This window comes from Vulpes lagopus, chromosome 10, assembly GCF_018345385.1.
Source record: "Vulpes lagopus strain Blue_001 chromosome 10, ASM1834538v1, whole genome shotgun sequence".
In the NCBI taxonomy this organism is placed as follows: domain Eukaryota; kingdom Metazoa; phylum Chordata; class Mammalia; order Carnivora; family Canidae; genus Vulpes; species Vulpes lagopus.
Genome location: NC_054833.1, coordinates 21631563 through 21652786, shown reverse-complemented (window position 1 = coordinate 21652786; position 21224 = coordinate 21631563). Strand labels below are relative to the sequence as shown.

Below are 21224 nucleotides of genomic sequence, written 5' to 3'. Positions count from 1 at the left end.
CTTTTCCCTCTGCCCCTCACCCTGGTCATGCTCTCTCTCTTTCTCAAATAAATAAATAAAAACCTTTAAAAAAATAAAAAATGAATAAATGTCACTGTTTGAACTAAGAATTAGAGCAAAATGTGGGAGGATTTCCAGTGATGTTTCCATTAACACCAGGTAACCTGGTAGCTTACCAGGCATCATGAAAGAAATATTATCCTGGAGAGATGGTAATAAAACCAGCCTTCCTCCACCTAGGCAGAGACACATAGACACATTCTTTAGCTCCCTTCAGGGTATGTGCCCAGAGGACCCCACCCTTTGCTTTGGATGACACACAGGATGTTAGGCTATGACCACACACTTGAACTACAACAGTCAGTTCTCTTCCAGTCTTTGCATTCCACGCATGTTTTCTTAAGGCTACACCCTCATCTCTGTGTTAGTCAGGATTCTCTAGAGAAACAGAACCCATAGGATAGATAGATAGATGATAGATAGAGAGATAAACAGGTTGATTGATTTTAAGGAACTGACTCATGTAATTGTGGGAGCTGACAAGTCTGAATTTGCATGGCAGGCAGCAAGCAGTAGGCCTAAGGAAGAGTTGACATGTAGCTAGAGTCTGAAGGCATCTGAAAGCAGAATTCCGTCTTCCTCAAAGGATCTGTCTTTTTCTCTTTAGGCCTTTGACTGGTTGGACAGGCCTACCTGCATTTTAGATGGTAACATGCTTTACTCAAACTCTACTGATTTAAATGTTAATCTCACCTAAAATATAATGTCTTCATGGCAATATTTAGACTGATGGTTGACCAAAACTTAGGTGTGATGGTGAACCAAATTGACACATAAAATTACTTATCACAGCCACCTTGATTGAATTGTGTTTTACACTTCAATTTAGGATGGATTCTGTCCTCCCTTATGGACAGGTCACTAGCATTCCCAGCAAAAAGCTGTCACTCCATGTGGTTGATCTCATTCATCGTATGTTGGGTATTGTTGACTTCATCTTTCTGACCTGAATCCCAAATTTGCAAATCAATATATTAACATACTATCTTATTGATTTGAAATGTTGCCTACCAAAGAAGTTCATTAAACATTCAGCACCCCAGAATTTTATTGGAGAGTAGTCATACAGGCATCCTCAGATGCCCATTTGAGTTTTTTAAAAGATGCAAAAGCAATTCAGTGGAAAGAGGATAGTGTTTAAACACATGGTACTTGAAAATTGGACACCCATAAGCAAAAAAAATGAACACTCACCTAATCTCATGTCTTCTGTAAAAGTTATCTAGACTTCTGGTTCCTGCTCTAAATTGCAAAGAGCTTGGAATTCATCACTCCCACCCCACAACAAGAAAAAATTTGAACAAACCAAAAATCCACAACTCTTCTGAGATCCATCAGAAAATTGGGATCACAGAGCAAAATATTGCCCCAAAACTAGAGAGACAGCTACATACAGATCATAGCTTGAATATAGAGAATTATAGTTTACTGGAAGCAGAAGCCACTGGAGCAAGTAACTGATAGACAAGAACATTTTAATGGTAATTAACTAATTGTTTGAGGCTGAGTGTGGACTAGCTTGAGATCCAAAAACTCCTGGGGGCCTTTGGTGGCTGGAGGGAAGGTATGAGATCTATATAAAGGAAACAGCAAAACTCTGATGAACAATTTCAAAGTAGAAATAAATGGAGAGATATCCCATATTCATGGATAGGAAGATTCAGTACTGTCAAGATATCAGTTCTTCCCAACTTAATCACTCAATGCAATCCCAATCAAAATCCCTAGCAAATTGTTTTGTTGATATTGACAAACTGACTCTAAAGCTTATGTGGAGAAGGAACAGACCCAGAATAGTCAACACAACATTGAAGGAGAACAAAGTTGGAGGAGTAATATTACCTGACTTCAAGACTTATTATAAAGCTACAGTAATCAAGAAAATGTGGAATTGGTGAAAGAATAGAAAAGTAGATCAATGGAACAGAATAGAGAGCCCAGAAATAAACCTGCATAAATGGTCGACTGACCTTGGACAAAGGCGCAAAGGCAGTACAACAGAGAAAAGATAGTCTTTTCCACAAATGGTGCTGGAACAATGGAATATTCACAGGCAAAAACAAAAACAAACAAAAAAACCCCAAACAAACCTGGACACAGACCTTTACACACCTTTACAAAATACTAACTCAAAATTCCATTCCTAAATATAAAATTCAAAACCATAAAACTCCTAGAACATAAAATAGGTGAAAACCTAGATGACCCTGGGTATAGCAATTACTTTTTAGATATTATACTGAAGGTATGATTCATGAAAGGAAGAAGTGATTTGTTAAAATTAAAGAGAAAGTGTCAAGAGAACAAGAAGGCAAGCCACAGACTGACAGAAAATGTTTACAAAACACACATTTGATAAAGTATTGCTTTCCAAATATACAAAGAACTCTTAAAATTCAACAATAAGTAAACAAACAAAAATTGGGCAGGAAACCTTAGCAGATGTCTCACCAAAGAAGATATACAGATGGCAAATAAACATATGCAAACATCATATGTCATCAGGGAAATAAAGATTGAAACAGTAATAAGCAATAGTAATACACACTTATTAGCATGGTCAAAATCTGGAACATTGACAATACCAAATTCTGGTGAGGATGTGGAGTAACAAATTCTGATTCATTGCTAGTGGGAATGCAGTATGGTGCAGTCATTTTGGAAGACGGTTTGGCAGTTTCTTACAAAATTAACAAAATATTACCATATGACCAGCAATAGCACTCCTTGGTATTTACCAAAAACCCCTGAAAACTTATGTCCACACAAAAACCACCAGGATGTTTAAAGCAGCTTTTTTCATAATTGCCAAAATCAGGGAACAACCAAGATGTCTTTTAGCAGATGAATGGATAAATAGACTGTGGTACATCTAGACAATGAAATACTACTCAGTACTATGAGCTGGGAAACCATGAAAAGGCATAAAAGTCCCTTAAATGTGTATGTTAGTGAAAGAAGCCAATCTAAAAGGGCTACATTCTGCGTGATTCTAACTCTATGACATTCTGGAAAAAGCAAAACTATGGAGACAGTGAAAAGATCAGTGGTTGCCAGGGGTTGGTGAGGGGTAGTAGGAAAGAGGAGTGAATAGGTGGAACATTGAAGATTTTTAAAGCAGTAGTAGAAATACTCTGTGTGGTATCATAATGATGGTTATATATCATTATACATTTGTGCAAATCCATAGCATGTACAACACCAAGAGTGAATTATAATGTAAACTGTGGACACTGTATAATCATGGTGTGCCAGTGTGGATTCATCAACTGTAACAAATATAGCACTCTGGGAAGGAATATTGATAATGGAGGAGGTGATGTATCTGTACGGGCAAGAGGTATATGGGAAATCTCTGTACCTTCCTCTCAATTTTACTGTGAATGGAAAACTATTCTAAAAAAAAAAAATGCCAGTCTTATAAAAAGAACACATTTCCATTTATATTAGCATCATCTAAAAATGAAATAGGCCTAAATCTAATAAAATATTCACAGGATCTATATGAGGAAAACTACAAATCTCTGGTGAATGAAATTTTAATAAGATCAAAATGAATGGAAAGATACCCATGTTCATGGATAGGAAGACTCAATATTGCTAAGATGTCAGATCTTCCTAACTTGACCTATAAATTTAATACAGTCACCATCAGGATTCTAGCATGTTATTTTGTGGATGTTGAGAACATGATTCCAAAGTTAATATGGAGAGGTAAAAGGCCCAGAATAGCCAACGCAATATTGAAGAAAAAAAAAAAGAAAGAAAAAGAAAGAAAGAAAGAAAGAAAGAAAGAAAGGTCAGAGGATTAACACTGCATGACTTAAAACTTATTATAAAGCTATACAGTAATCAAGACAGCATGAGATTGGTGGAAGCATGGACAGATTGAGCAGTGGAACAGAACTAAGGGCCACAAAATAGACCCTCACACATATAGCCATCTAATCTTTGACAAAGGAGGAAAGGCAAGTCGATGGAGAAAGGATAGTCCTTTTAACAATAATGCAGGAAAACCTGGACATCCGTATGTAAACAGGGGGAATGTAATATCTAACTTTAAATCTTCCCAAAGTTTGAATTACTGGTACTAGAGGCTTTCCTGAGAGCAAATTTAGAAGGAAGGAGTGTGGCAGGGCATTGGTCACCATAAGTTGTTTTGTTATGTTTTTGTTTTGTTTTGTTTTGTTTGTTTGTTTGTTTGTTTGTTTGTTTTGTTATGTTTGAATGGAGATGGGGGTACGACCTCTGGGAAGACAGTGTTATTGGAATGAGAAAGAAATGCAAAGACTGGAGACTGAGATCCCTGAAGAAAAGCATTCACCCCATCCTACTAAGGTATACCTCTCCCTGACATCTTTCAGGAATCCATTAATTCCAGAATGCCTCACCCTAGAAAGGTCTCCCCAGTACCCTGTTCACCTGGGTGAGCAGGCGAGGCCACAGTACCACAGGCTGGGAATCCTGGTGTTGCCTCCCGCGCTGGGATGTGCTGGGAATTCCACAGGCTCCTTCCCTTCCTGGTCGAATGTAAACCGAGAAGAGTGCCTGGCTCATGCTGAGGAGCCTGGATGACCTTCCTGGGTCCTCTTCCCCTTCCTAGAACTTTGCTCCTCCTTGAGCAGGACCTGCCCACCAACTCCACATCTGGGTGCCACAAACAGATCTTTGGTATTCGGGTTAATTAATCTCATCAAAGTGTTCCCTTTGAGTGGGAGAATTTCTCAGAGAAGTAGATCTCACATTTGGGTCTGATAGAACATTGGGTCCAGGAGAAAAAGGCAGCACAAAAAAACGTCTATTTATCCACCCACCAACTGCCTTTCCCTCCAGAAACAGCAGGCTGACAGAGATATCGCCTGCTGTCATTCTGATTCCTTTAGTCCTGAGGTCATGAATAGTAATATATGCAAATAGGCCCCCCTTCCCCTGCCATTGGTCAATAATCTATTTCCAAATAGAATCTTACCTGGAGGCTTCCTCTCAGCCCCCAGTGAACAAATCAGGGTTCTAAACCTTAATTAAACCCTCATTGTTCTGGGTGGTATCTCTGCGGGCAAGGCTGTCCTTTGAAATTCAGATTCCTTGCACAAACAACATTCTAGCATGACACCCCCCACCGTGAGCTTGCTAGTCCAGCTATCTGAGACTAAATTATGCATTTGTCCAGGCTACAGAAAGCTCGGAGAGAGTCGGTTTTCCATTTAGTGCCTGTGTCATTCAACTCTTGCTGCACCAGAGCTCAACTCCAATTCGTTATTTTGCATTTATAGATCACAGGGCCAAAACAAAGTTGTTAGTTTCCCTCCATCCCCTTCTTTTAAAAAAATTTGCCTGGAAGCCTTTAGCTGATGTGACAAATGTGAAAAAGCTGGGGGCATGCTGAAGTTTAAAGTTGGTGCTGGCTTTCATCATTGCCTGAATTTTTCCAAGCAACTTTTGAAGCATGAGGAACTAAGTTTTCTTGAAAGAGTACATTTCCCACAGAGAGGTCACCCTCATACCTTGGATGTTGAAACTTTGTAGTCCTGGCTCTACATGCATGTTTCCACAACACTGGAGCCTGGGGCGAGGCCTAGTCTGGGGTATTTCAACAGCAGAAAGGGCTCAAAGTTTGGGGACATTCTTTATACCCCTGCTAATATTTTTTTCAAGCCAGATGATCTGGCAAGTTTTGTTTCTAACATTGTGACAAGTCCCAAAAGATATTAGAATGAAATGACATATTGTTAAGGTACTATTTTTAGACTGGGTGGCTGGCACCCCTTGGCTAGGCGCCACATGCTGGGGGACCTACTCTTGCCTTCCCCCACGCGTGTCCTTCCTCGCAGGGTCAGGAATCCCAAGAGCTGAGAGGGAAGTTCCATCTGAGGCCAAGTTTCCCTTTAATAAAGACGGTACCCAAGGAATGGCCAAGGGGTGGTTGTTTGCAGGACAGTAGGGATGGGAAAAGCAATACGTATCCTGGTGAAGCTAGAGGTGCAGAGGGGGAAGGGGTGTGAGCTGCACATCAGGGGGGGATGTCCCTTTGCTGGGGGCAGGCCTCTCGAGTTATGCCTCTCATGAAATGCCTCTTTTGAAAATAATAAGATCACATGAAATAAGAACTATATCAGAAAATGCAGGATAAAGGGTGCCCTTTAACAGCATGAGGCATTTGTATGGATGGCACTGCCAGACGGATTTGGAGGGACAAGTCCAGACCCATCCTACACAAAACTATAAATCCCCAGTAAGGCCAAGCTGGGCATTGCTATCCTCCCATCTCCTACCGCACCCCTCCTCTCCCTGGGCTCCTTGGCTGCCAGCAGCTTCTCTTGTCTGCTTCGACATCCCTCATCTGACACCCAAAGTCCCCGCTGAAGTGTAAACGGACCGTTGAGATATTGATTGAATAATGCCTTATGATGTGATGTCCTGGCAATCCTTACATTGAGGAAGGAATTCTTATTCCAACCCAGAGTCTAATCAAATGTGTAAAATATTACAAATATTAAAGTGGAGTGGAGAGCCACCCAGGGGTCTGAGAAGATGCCTCAGCAGGCTAAAGGTCAGATTGGTAGGGGAACACACGCAGACGAACGTGCACGTGGAAGGCAATTGTCGGACTCAGCAGAGTCCTGCTGGAGGGCTGGTGACTCAGAGGGGAGGGTCCACCAGCACTCAACGTGGATGAGGGAGAGAAGGAGCTGGTGAAGCCATATGAGTATCTTCCCTTCTAGAAAACACCATCTTCCTTGATAAAACAACTAAGAGAATCTGTCAGGTGAGCACCAGAGGAGAAATCTCCCGGTGGGCTAGAGGAGGAAGGGCCTTTTGTGAAAGATGCTTTCCCATTCCTCTAACGTGTCTTGATGCCCCTGCTATGCTGTGGCCCCCACCTCCACCTCGCAAGCAGGGTCAGTGACTTTCTCTGAACCCTCCATAGCACGGTGGCTGCACTCGTGGAATGCCCACATCAGAAGTCACCAAACCCCAGGGCTGTGTTTCTCAAAGTGTGGCCTTCAGAAAAGCTGTGTCAAAACCACCTGGGGCCCATCCCAGACTCCTTGAAATCAGAAATTCTGGGTGTGGAACCCAGAAATCAGTGTTAGCAAGCCATCCAGGGGATTCTGATGTGGAGCAGTGGTTTGCTCTCAGGGCAAGGCGTTGGAATTTTAGGGAGCTCCCCAGGTACTTTTTGACACATAGGTCAATGGAGAAAGCATGAAAATTAGGGAAACAAACAAGTCCCATGACTATATAATCTGACTCCTGGATATAGATAGATCACTCTCTGTGCTTTACAGCCTTGCAAGCCTGATTTCTTCTCACCCTGCCCTGCCTTCACTTGTGAGATGCCATCTTGAATACACTCACTAAAAGAGAGTTCCTTTAAAGCTTAGACCTTTCGGATCTACGCCAGGAATGATGAGTCCCATGCTTATTCCTAACTGTGGCCTGCCCTCCTTGTTCTGTTATGTTTTGATTAGAAGTCTCTTCCAAATCAATGACCCTGGAGATAAAATAGCATGGGGATTTGTAGCTCCTCATGCAGTCTTTGCATGGAGTCTCTGTAATAACTGTTTTCTGGTTTCTAAATTTGATACTTAGACACCTGGGGGCCCTGGTGACCCTGGAGGGACTGCCCTTCCCAGGACTAGCCAATTAGAGATACTAAGACTTACCTGTGAGTGTGCCTTTCACATACAAACCAACTAGTTGAAGCAACTACCTCCTTTATCAGGTTTTCACACTTTAGACCAATCACCCCAGGGCCAGGTACCATACCACTAGGGACAGACCCTATGCCCCAGGGCCCCTGAAATTATTCAATTTAGCCAACCCTAAGCCTGTTCACCTTGCCTCATTCATTCCTTCCCACAGAAACCACAATAAAGGCTCTCGCCATAGTTCCTCCCACTAGCTCTGCCTCAAGACTGACCCCAATGCTTCCCCACGTGGCCCCATGTCATGGTCTTCCCTGCACCCTGGGATCAGTGACTATGACCAGCTCTCTCTTCAATGGTTGCCATCTGCTGATCTGTTGACCTCTCCAAACTGACTGATGATAGAACCTACATTTTAAAGCACTTCCTACTTTCCATTAGGAAGGAAGTACACAGTCCTGGAGACTCTAAGCTTGGGGCTGACTCCTTAGTTGTCTGCCTGCCATGGGGTGTGGGGAAGGCATGTGCCCTCCACCACACTGAGAGTGGGATTGCATTGCCTGCCTCTATCAGGATCACAGCTTCATCTCCCCCCAGCGACTTCCCTGGAAGACTATTCCTTCTGTCTCCACAGAAGGGAAAGTGGTGCAGGGGCAGTGGGTGCATGAACACTGTTGGGCGGAGGGGGGTTGGTTAAGAGGGCTGATCCCCAGGGCCAATCTGCCCAGTCCTCCACTAATTGCTGTGAGACCTCAGATAATTTTCTTAAATCTGTAGTTTTCTCATCTATAAAATGAGGGTAAAAGCCCATCCACTTCATGTTAAGGAATAAAAGAATAATATACATATGGCTCCCAGAACTATGCCCAGCCGAAAGGGAGAGTCAGTGAATGTTATCTGGAGGCAAGGCACATCCTAGCCATGTCCCATTGGTCTCCTGCTCCCAGTAATGTTACCTTCAGCAAGCCCTTTCTTACCCTCAAGGGGTAAGAAACTTCAGTATTAAATATGGGCATGTAAAAATGTGCTGTCAAATGATGATGGTCATGGACCCATTTGGGGATGCAGAGGGCCACCTGAGATGGTCCCTTGGATGAAAGAGACTCCACTCCCTGCCTGTCCCATCATCCAACTGTCATTTCTTTTCCAACAGCAGTGATTCTCAAAGTATGGTCAGCATCAGTATCACCTTAGAACTTGTTAGAAATGCAATTCTTGGGGCCCTACGACTGAGCCAGCCACTCTGGGTTTGAGGTCCAGCAATCCATAATGTTAACAATTTCTGCAGGTGATTCCACGCACACTCAAGCTTGAGAACCACTACCCTATAGAAGTCCAATCATCCATGGACTGCTGGATCAGGAGCTAGCTTAGGGAATAGGGCAACTTCCCCAAAGGGTTTGGAATCGCGTTCCTAAAGCTTAGAACAAATAAAGACCATATGGCCACATCTGAAACCTGCTGTCCGCAGGCCCATCCAATATACATCAGCCCTGCAGATGGTGAACATTCCACCTAACACTTCTTTAGCTTGCCACATCTGCTTCAGCTACCCACTAGCTTCTCGATTCTCAGCCCTCCCTGTAGGCAGTCTCCCCCAGCAGCACTCCAACATGCAGAAGCTTCTATTTATTTGTATTTAATTAATTAATCTGACAGAAAGAGAGAGAGCGAGAGAGAGGGCACACAAGCAGGTGGAGCAGCAGGCAGAGGAAGAAGGAGAAGCAGGCTCCCGGCTGAGCAAGAACCCGATACAGGCCTCAATCTGAGGACCCCGGGATCATGACTTGAGCTGAAGGTAGACACTTAACTGACTGAACCATCCAGATGCCCCCAGACTTACCAATCGTAAATGTGCATCTCATCCTGTCTTTCTCTGATCGAACTCTCCAGTAGCACCTTATTGCATGTAAAATAGAATGCTTTGACTGTAAAAACAGACTCTTTGGCCTGGGTTTGATGGTTAATGGGGTGCCCAGGCATTTGGTTAAGTGTTATTTTGGGGAATAGTGTTTCTGGAAGAGATCAGCACTTGAAATCAGTGGACTGAGTAGAGCAGATGGCCCTTCCCAATGTGGGTGGGCCTCATTCAATCTGTTGAAGGCCTGAACAACAACAACCAAAAAGGCAATGTAGGGAGGATCCTCTCTCTGCTTGGCTACTCAATCTGCAACGTCATCAGTCATCTCCTGCCTTCAGACTGGGACTTACAGTCCACATCCTGCTCTCCTGTGTCTCAGGCCCATGGACTTGGACTGCAACTACACCATGGGGTTCCCTAGATCTCCAGTTTACTGATGGCAGATTATGAAACCTCTTAGCTTCCATAATCAGGTGAGCCAATTCCTTATAATAGATCTCATATTGGTTCTGTTTCCCTGGAGAACCCTGAAAATAAGCTGCACACACAATGTAGACTCTTCTTTATCCCAGACACCTTACGTGACAATCATTTCTTAGGCTTCCTGAGCTCTTCCCTGGGAGTTGGAGACACAAATGTTTATGCCTCTGGATCCTAAATTTGTCTAGTGATTCTAACCCACTCATCACCCAACACCCTTGGCCTCTTCTCACAGACTCATACCAGCATCTAACCCTCCTGCTTCACCTCTGCTCTTTATCCTCCCTCAGTCCAGGAAAATGTATGCATGCTTAGAAGGGGAGGAACCACTGGGGAGATGCTAGCTCTGGCTGATGATGTAGTCTTCCAAATCTATCAGCAGTCCTAGGCTTTTGAAGTTCAGAAGGCCAAAATTTTATTCTTGGCATTATCATTCTACTCTTTTATCCCTTCTCTGAAAAATGAGTAGTTAGCTGATCTGGTAGGAGGATATATAGGGAGAAAAGGACGTGTCAATGAACATTTCAAAATATCTCTCTCACCTCACAGGTTTAATAATGCAGCTACGATTAGATCTTAGTAGATCTAAATCAGAGCTGACTAATGGAAACCGTGGTCAGAAGCACAATGTGACAAAATGTTTGAGAGTGGTAGTGATTACCTGGCCAGCACAGAAGTAGGTCTTTCCTATGGCAACCCGAATGAAGCAGATGCAGTAGACACAGCTAAATTCATCACAACTTACGAGACTTGATATCTCCAGTGCCTGGGTTTCCTTTCTTCCATAGAAATAGCTTTTTTTTTTTTTTTAGATTTATTTATTTATTCATGAGAGATACAGAGAGAGGCAGAGACACAGGCAGAGGGAGAAGCAGGCTCCTTGTGGGGAGCCCGATGCGAGACTCGATTCCAGGACTCTAGGATCACACTTGAGCAAAAGGCAGACGCTCAACCACTGAGCCACGCAGGCGTCCCCATAGTAATAGCATTTTTATCTGACACATGGTAACCCGGAACAGATACCATGCTTTTTAGCCTCCCTCGTAGCTGGAGGTAGCCTTGCTGGTTCTGGCCAGTGTATATGAGCATCTGTGGCACGTGGTAGTTTAAAGAAACATTCCTTAGAAACACTGTGAGCCTGCATTTGCCTTCTTCCTACTTTCTGCCTTGTTAGCTGGAATGTGGATGTGATGGCTAGAGCTAGAGCAGCTTTTTAGAACCATGATGTGGAAGCCACATATTGATGAGAATGGAGAATTAGGAAAGAAAGAGTTTGGGTCCTTGGTGATAATGTAACTAAGCATAGCGACCTTGGCCTGCCTACATTTACCAGACAGGGAAATAAACTTTTGGTTTGTTCAAGGTCCTGCTACTTTGGATTTTGTCTTTTTGCCAAACCTAATCTTAAGATACAATTTGGTATCAGAAGTGGGATTCTAGAGGTGATTTTGTTTTTAATTTAAATTCAATTAGCCAACATATAGTACATGGTTAATTTCGGACCTAGTTTTCAATAATTCATCAGTTGCGTATAGCACTCAGTGCTCATCACATCATGTGCCCTCCTTAATGCTCATCACCTGCTTACCCCATCCCCCCACCCATCTCCTCTCCAGCAACCTGCAATTTGTTTCCCAGAGTTCAGAGTTAGAGGTGATTTATTGAATGCTATGTGGCAAAAGGTGATAAAGACTCAATATTGCAGGCTGGAGAGCTGGCAATTCCTATCATTTCAATTGCAAAATTGTTGGTGAAATTATCAACCGTGAGCGATGCTGTGCCAAGCCACATGGGAGCCTGAGGCAAACAGAAAAGTCAGCGGTACTGAACCTACCTTCATCTACATTTTTGATACTTTGTCACAGATTTTTTGCATTGCTTTTTATTTTTTTTAAAGACATCTCATTGAAATATTATTTATCTTTACCTTGATTACTGTGGAGCGGGTATAGGCACCCTGTTAAATTTTATACTTGGGGTGAGCGCTTCACTCACCTCCGCTGAGTCCCACATGCCATCCGAGGGTGTACCAGTAGGAGAGATTGCGAATACTTACACGTGTTGGCAACTTCTGATGCTTTCAACAAAGTCCTACAGGAGAGACTGAGCCCTGATTATAGCTAGCTTATTGGCAGAGGATAACTTTGCAAAGCGAGACTCTTGGCATTTGTTCTGTCATCAAAATTCACTAAGAGTTCATCGTTGAGACTTTCTGAACTGAAAATGTCAATGACTTCTGCAGCCCAAACTTAGGATATTATAAGCAGGGACTTCAAAGTGACAGCCTGTGGCCGCAAGTTTTTCTAAAGTAACTTCTTAATTCAGGTTATCTCTGTTGGACAACGGGCACCTCGGCAGCAGCAAAGTCCAATTAAGTTTCCTGTCTTCCCCCTTAAGCCTGTAGCATCAGATGCCCTCAAGGAAGCCGCCTTGCTGTTGCAAGAGAAGTAGATGGGCAGAGCAGAGAGGTGGTTAATGCAGTCTTCAGGTTCGACACTTTGCCTAGACCAATATTCATTTGTGATTATTTGCACAAGAAACCTATTAAAGCCAAATAGATGGAAAGATTAAACATTTGAGAACATCAAACTACTAAGAAATCACAAAGCTGGCTTGAAATAGCCTGAATTATTCAATCTTTGAGGAGCAATTGAAACTCCAGACTTGGCCCTGCTGGGAGCATGTGCAACCCATAAAAGGGACACCTTCTCCAGAGCTCCCTTCAGAGCTCCCCTTACCAGGTAACTACACGAGAAAGTGCCCCATCACCCCCGCCAGAGAGCTGACCCTGGGGACAAGGGAGCATAGTGAGCACATGATCACAACCAGTAGAGCAGAAGCAGGGCTGAAGGGGAAAACGATGCTTCTCTATTCTAGGTAGGGTGTCCCTTGAAAACATAATAAGCCCAATAACAGGTCCAAGCTTTTGATTTTGCAAAAAAGGTCATGAGCCTTGTGACCCTTCGGGCCTATAAATACTTGCTTCCAGTATAAACCGCCAAGTCTCTCACACGGGGTTACTGGAGATAATCCCAGCAGGTAAGAGAAGACTTAATGTTCTTTCTCCTACTTTCTGTATAAATGTGTGAAGTTCGATCGAGACCTTGTGACACTTTCATTCTACCCTCCATGCATGTGTTATATTAATGCTTACTCAATGTTAAACTGTACTACTCTGGAGTGTCTTTTGTTGGCTGAATTGGTTTATTCCTCCCACGTGAGCTGCCAAATGGACTAACCAGGGAACACATTCTCCTAACAGAGAAGAAAATCTTTCTGCTCCATCTCCAGGGATTGATACTGGTGCTTCCCATTCTTTCTTTATTGAATTTTTTACTGAAATTTTTATTGTGATTACCTTGTTCCTACTCAACATTGTGTATTGGATGTGTTGGCAAGGGGTAGATATTTTATCTTTGGTTTATAGGTCACCAGTTAAATCTATAAAAATATAAATATTTATCTCCTTCAATTCACTGATTTCTCCATTTTCTGACACTCACAGAAGAACCTCAGTTTAACTAATAAAATAATCTAGATAAACCCAAGATGTTTCAGGGACTATCTTAGGATCGTATTGCATTTGGACACCAGTGTAATATCCAAAACAATTGCAAAGCTACTTAATTAAGCCTTTAAAATGGTCTCCAAGAAATTGCCAAAGTGGATTTTTTTTCACAACATGCAGCACAACTTCTTAAAAGCCTCTTTTCCTTTCTCTTACAGGGTAAGCAGAGCAGCAGCCCCCAGATTCAACTTCCTGTGTGGTCCTCTCCCTCAATTCCCCTCCTTCTCCTGTTCCAATAGTTTCCGGATTTATTTTTTCCCCCTTTGTGTAACGCTTTCTGCTCTTTGAAATAGAAATAAATTATTTCAAGTGCCTTTCAATTCTGTATCATGTTGATCAACACAACAAAAGTCACAGACCCAAAGCAACAAGAGAGCATTTTTCCTTTGGAAGAGAAGCCAAAAACTTCTGCAAATACTCATGTGTTAGCTTTTTTTCTCCCTTGTCATTCTTTTCTTAGGGTTGGTCAATTTGGGAAATTATAGATCCCCTGGCAGGCCACCCTAGCTTGAGAAATACTGCATTAAAAGTAAAAGGTTGTAACTTTAAGCCATTACTTAATACCAACATGACCATGGATTCAAATGTTGCTTCTAAGGTGCTTATCCAGGTAATCTAAAACATGTCTACTTTATCATCACCAAAAAAAAAAAAAAAAAATCACAAAATTTAAATATTCTCATAAAGTTCTTTTGAATGATGCGGAAATGATGCAGAATATATCTGCATACCTGCAGGGGCCTGAAACATCTAATGAAGAAATGCTAGTATAATGTATTTCATACATTTTGAAAGTTTGATCACATTTTCAAGAATTACAGAAAGGGAAAAACTTCCTCAGGAGTTTTGAATATTAGTTGCTTTTCCCATAAAACAGAATTAATGATAGCCACATACTATTTATTGTTGAATTAAATGAGAAAATGTATATGTAAATGCTCAGGAAATTTCAAAGCTTGGTACAAATATAAAGATTTTATGTAATGTGAGTTCAAAAGTTCATGGCAGACTAAAAGTCAAAGGATTTTTTAAAAACCTGAAAATCAGCCTCTACGAGATATATTTTAAAATAACTAAAAAAAAGAAAAAAATCACACCAATAATTTCTGGTCCATGGACCAACTCTTCTGTTTGATAAACTTACTAATACAGTAGAGCTTATTGATATTACTTCTCTGCTAAGTAGAAATATTCTGAGAACAGATGCAGAAGAGATAAATAAATATGGGTCTGCTAGAAGAGTTGAAACAAATGTGAAATTAAAGAACATCAAAACAAAGCCAATAATCATCTCTGAGACTATGATGATTCCACATATGCCAATTAAGCATCCCAAGATGCATCAGATCCATTAACTATCACTGGTCAATTCAGATTGCACCAGTTCTGGATACCTGCCAACCTAATTGGAGATTTTTGTTTCTCCAAGAGATAATTACAATGTGCTTATCTTGTGTTATGTACACATTGAGATCAAGTTCATCTGAAAATATACTAATAAGTATCCTGGGACTCACTCAACTTGGAGAACATTTTCCTCTATAAAGATGAGGTACGTTCAGGTGCCGAAATGATATCCTTGACTATGGCCCAGATAAACAAATGACGGCATGTCGAGATGAAACGAAGTGGCCCAGTAGCAAACCTGAATATTTTAGGACACACTTCTAGAACATTCTTCACAACTCTTGTGAATGACAGTTTTACTCTTTATTGTCTTGATAATCATTTTTACATGGTCTTGAATTCAATTTTGCTAATATTTTGCCAAGGATTTTTGCATCATTATTAATCAGGGATATTGTTCTGTAGGTGTGGCAAGAAGCCAAACTCCTAAAGGACAAAATTATGATATCCTGGTAACATATCATAGGAGATAGAAGGTCAGCATGCAGGGAAGGTAAAACGGGAGGCAGCACATATTGGCAGAAGTAATGGAATCTTCCAGGGAGTCTAATCTACTAGACTCTCTTGGAAGTTATCCGTCTGCTTCTGTAAATGTCCTGTATCTTCACAGAAGAATGGCTAAGCGGACAAAATCGGAGACCTTGACTCTATTTGGGATCCTCTAGATTCATGTTGTCCAAAGTAGAGGACATGGGGTCAGTGCGTGGGACAATCCATTGAAATTTGGGGAGAAAAATATTAGAATTTCTCTTTATGTTAACTTTAACATTTTTATTGTGGTGAAATATACACAACATAAAATTTACCATTTTAACCATTTTAAAACATATACCTCAGTGTCACTAGGTAACCCTCATTGCTGTGGAACCATCATCGCCATCCAGCTCTGGATCATTTTTATCTTCCCAAACTGGAATTCCATCCCCACTGAACACTAACCCCTACACTCCCCTCTCTCCCAGCCCCTGGCAACCACCATTCTTACTGTGTCTATGGATTTGACTACTCTAGGAGCCCCTTTTAAGTGAAAGCATACAATGTTTTTCCCTTTGTGGCTGGCTTATTTTATACAGTGTTAACAATCTCCAGGTTCATCCACATTGCAACATGTGTCAGAATTTCCTTCCTTTTAAGGCTGAATACTATTTCATTGCATATATTAACCGCATTTTGTTTATCCGTTCATCTGTTGATGCACACTGGGTTGCTTCCACCTTCTGGTTGCTATAGATAGTGCTACTGTGGACATGGGTATACAGATATCTGTTTGAGTCCCTGCTTTAATTCTTTGGGGCACGTACCCAGGAGTGGAACTACTAAATTGTATGATAATTCTATGTTTAATATTTTGACAAACCACCATACTGCCTCCCACCGCAACTGAGTCATTTTACATTCCCACCGATAGCGCACAAGGGTTCCAACTTTGCCACATCCTCATCAATACGTTATTTTCTGTGTTTAAAAAAAAATAATAGCCACACTAATGTGTGAAGTAGTATTTCACTGTGGTTTTGATTTTATCTCCCTGGTTTCTTTTTTATGTGTCTACTGGCTTGTATATCTTCTTTAGAGAAATGTCTATTCAAGTTTCTCTCTCATTTTAAAATTGGATTGTTTGTCTTTTTTGTTTGTTGGATTTTAGAAATTCTATATTCTGGATATTAATCTCTTATCAGATGTATGATTAGCAAATATTTCTTCCCTTTCTGTGGATTGTCGTTTTATTCTGTTGTTACTTTCCTTTGATGTACAAATTTTTTTTTAATTTGATGTATTTCAATTTATTTATTTTTTTCTTTCAAGAAAAAAATCCAAGAAATCACTGCCAAATCCAATGCCAGAAAGATTTTCCCTATGTTTTCTTCTAAGAGTTTTATAGTTTTCTTCCCCATGTTTAAGCTTTTGACACACTTTGAGTCAAATTTTTGTGTGCAGTGTAAAGTAATGATCCAACTTTATTTTTATTTTTTCTTTTGCTTATGGGATATTCGGTTTTCTGGCATCATTTGTTGAAAAGACTGATCTCATACCATTGAATTGTGTTGGCACCCTTCATTTATATATATATATAAAACCATGCCTTCTTTAGCCACTCATCCATGGATGGAAACTTGGGTTGCTTTATATCTTAGTTATTGTAAATAATGCTGCAATAAACATAAAGGTGCATATTTCTTTTTGAATCAATGTTTTGTTTTCTTTGGCTAAACTCCTACTAGTAGAGTTAGTAGATCATATGGTCATTCTCTTTTTAATTTTTTGAGGAACTTCCATACCGTTTCCCACAGTGGCCACACTAGTTTGCATTCCCACTAATAGTGTACAAGAATTCCTTTTTCTCCACATCCCTGTCAACGCTTGCTATTTCTTGTCTTCTCATTATAGTTTTGATTTGCATTTCTCTGATGATTGGTGATGTTGAGCATCACTTTAGGATTTTTTTAAGCATGTAAGATCATGTATTCTACAAACAGATAATTTTACTTCTTCCTTTCCAACTTGGATTCATGCCTAATCACTTTAGCTAAGACTATTATGTTGGGTAGAAGTGGCAAAAGCAGACATCCTTGTTTTGTTCATAATTTTAGAGGAAAATCTTGTCATTTTTTATCATTGAGTATGATGTCAGCTGTGAGCATTTTATATATGGTCTTTATGTTGGGGTAGATCCTATTTCTAACTTCATATATGGCTTTTATGTCTAGGTAGCTTCCTCCATTCACAGTTTGTGAGTATTCTTACCATAAAATTGTGTTGAATTTTGTCAAACGTCCTTTCCGTATCATTTGAGTTGATCATGTGCTGTATTACATTTTATTTATTCTGTTATGTGCTGTATTACATTGAGTTTCACATGTTGAACCATCTTTGCATTCCAGAAGTAAATTCCACTGGATCATGGTGATAATCATTTTAATAAGGTCTTGAATTCAGTTTTGCTAATACTGTAGGATTTTTGCATCAATATTGATCAGGGATATTGGCTTAAAATTTTTCATTTCTTGTAGGGTTTTTGTCTGTTTTGTTTTCAATGCTGGTCTCCTAGAGTGGGTTAGAAAGTGTTCTCTCCTCTTCAATTTTTAGAATAGTTTGAGAAATATTGTTAATTTTTCTTTAATGCTTGATAGAATTTACCTGGGAAATCATCTGACCCTCTGCTTTTCTTTGTTAGGAGATTTTTGATTACTGATTCAATCTTCTTACTAGTTACCAACCAACTTAGATGTTCTGTTTCTTCATGATTTAGTCTTGGTAGGTTGTGTGTCTCGGAATTTATCCATTTCATCTAAGTTATTCAATTTGTTGGTGTACAGCTGCTCATAGTACACTCATAATCTTTTTATTTCTGCAGAATTAGTAGCATTATCCCCTCTTTCATTTATGAATTTAGTTATTTCATTGTTCTTTTTTCCTTAGTCAATTTAGGTAAGAATTTGTCAATTTTGTTGATCTTTATGTAGAACCAGCTCTTGGTTTTGTTTATTCATCTAATTGTTTTTCTATTCTCCATTTCATTTATCTCTAATCTTTATTTTTTCTTCTCTTTTGCTAGCTTTGGTTTAGTTAGTTCCTCTTTTTTCAAGTTCCTTAAGATATAAAATTAGATTGTTGATTTGAGATCTTTCTTTTTAATGTGTTTACAACTATAAATTTTCCTTTTAGCACTGCTCTTGCTGCATCCCATAAGTTTGAAAATGCTGTGTTTTCATTTCCACTCTTCTCGAGATATATTCTAATTTCCCTTGTGATTTCTTCTTTCACTGATTGGTTGTTAAGAGTGTGCTGTTTAATTTCCACATATTGAATTTTCCAGTTTTCCTTCTGTTGCCTAATTTTATTCTATTGTGATTGGAAAATATGCTTTGCATAATTTGTTTATTTACTAATTTTATTAAGACTAGTTTTATGGCCTAACATATGGCATATCCTGGAAAGTGTTCCATTATCCCTTGAAAAAAAAGTGTATATTCTGCTTTTTTGGGTGGAATGTTCTGATAAGGCCCAATTGGTCTACAGTGTTGTTTAAGTCCTCTGTTATCTTACTGATGTTCTGTCTCGTTCTGGTTGTTCTACCCCTTAATGAATGTGGGGATCAAAGTCTCCTACTGTTACTGAGGGGTTATTTATTTCTCCCTGCAATTCTATTTTTTCTTCATATATTTTGGAGTTCTAAGGTTTGGTGCATATATGTTTATAATTATTATTTATTCTTGGTGAATTGTCCCTTTCATCTTTTTTAAAAAAAAGATTTTCTTTATTTCTGAGAGACACAGAAAGAGGCAGAGACATAGGCAGAGGGAGAAGTAGGGAGCTTCAAGCTCCCCTGTAGGGAGCCTGATGTAGGACTCCATCACAAGACCCCAGGATCATGACCTGAGCCAAAGGCAGATGCTCAACCACTAAGCCACGCAGGTGCCCTGACCCTTTTATCTTTATATAATGTCTTTCTTTGTTTCTCATAACATTATTTTACTTAAAGTCTATTTTGTCTGGTACTATAGTTACCTCTTCTCTCTTTTGGTAACTATTTGCATGGAATACATTTTTCTATCTTTTTACTTTCAACCTATATGTGTCCTTAGATCTAAAATGATTCTCTTGTAGGCAACAAATAGTTAGATCATGTTTTTTCTGTTGTTTTTTTAATCATCCTGCCAACTTATGCCTTTGGATACTGAATTTAATCCATTTACATTTAAAGTAATTACTGATGAGGAAAGATTGACTTTTGCCATCTTGTTATTTGTTTTCAATGTATATTATAGCTTTGTGTCCTTCATTTCCTCCATTACTGCCTTCTTTTCTGTTTAGTTGATTTTTGTAGTGTCATTTTTAGGTCCATCTTATTTTCTTTTGTGTAGAGTCCATAGATGTTTTCCTTTGGATGGATGTTTCCCATTGGAACTGCATATAACATCCTAAATGATAATGATCTATATTAAATTGATAGCAACTACTTCAGTTACATACAAACGATCTAGTTCCTTACAGCTCCACTCTCCCTTCCTTTATGTTATTGATATCACAAATTGTATCTTTATATATTATGCACACATTAACCTAGATTTATAATAATTTATATACCCATATCTTTTAAATTCTGCAGTAAATAAAAAATAGAGCTATAAGCTAAAATTATAATAACAGTTGTCATATCTTTCCATGTATTTCCCTATGCCAGAGAACTTTATATTTTTGTATGGTTTCAAATTTCTATCTTGCATTTCATTTCTTGTCCTTTCATTTCAACTTAAAAAACTCCCTTTATATCTCTTGTAAGTCAGGTCTAGTGGTAATGAAGTCCTCCAGCTTTTCTTTATCTGGGAGTATCTTTGTTTTTCCCTCATTTTTAAAGGATAGTTTTGCCAGACACAGAATTTTCAGTTGACATTTTTTTGCTTCAACACTTTTTTTTTTCTTCAATTTTTAGAAAAGTAATCTCTATACCTAACATGGGGCTTGAACTCATGATCCCAAGATTAAGAGTTGCATGCTCCAGGGACACTTGGGTGGCTCACTCACTCAAGCATCTGACTTTTGATCTCTGCTTCCAGGGACACTTGGGTGGCTCACTCACTCAAGCATCTGACTTTTGATCTCTGCTCTGGCCATAATCTCAGGGTTATGAAATTGAACCCCACTGCAGGCTCTGCACTCAGTGGAGAATTTGCTTGAGATTCTCTCCTTCTCCCTCTGACCCTCCCTCTGCTCTCTCTCTCTCTCAAATAAATAAATAAATAAATAAATAATAAGTATTTTTTTAAAAAGTTGCATGTTCTGCTGACTGAGCCAGCTGAGCACCCCTCTTTCAGCACTGTAAATATATCAGGCCACTGTCTTCTGGCATGCAAGATTTCTGTTGACTCATGCTAATTACCAGGGCACATTCTGAGCATTGGGATCAGCCCAGAGTGAAAGCCTAAGGTCTTATCAGTCTTTTTTTTTTTTTTTTCTGTGACTCCATCCTGCATGGATCTGTGTGAGAATTGGGAGATGGGGGGTTTTCTCCCCCCTTCATATTCATGACTATTTTTAAATGTCTTGATTTCCCAGAATCTCACCTTCCAGTTTCTTCTTGAGGCCTTAGATGTTCTGTTGTATTCTTATACCTATATTATCTTGCCATAGACATTGAAGAGCTACAGTGCCCCTGCAGCTTTCACATGCCCCAGTGTCTCCCATTGCCTTCTCTGGC

General features: G+C 40.0%; 1 pseudogene; it reads left to right on the top strand.

The window, feature by feature from the left end:
• Positions 1–21224, top strand: part of LOC121500843 — a 45074-nt pseudogene that overhangs the window by 5960 nt on the left and 17890 nt on the right.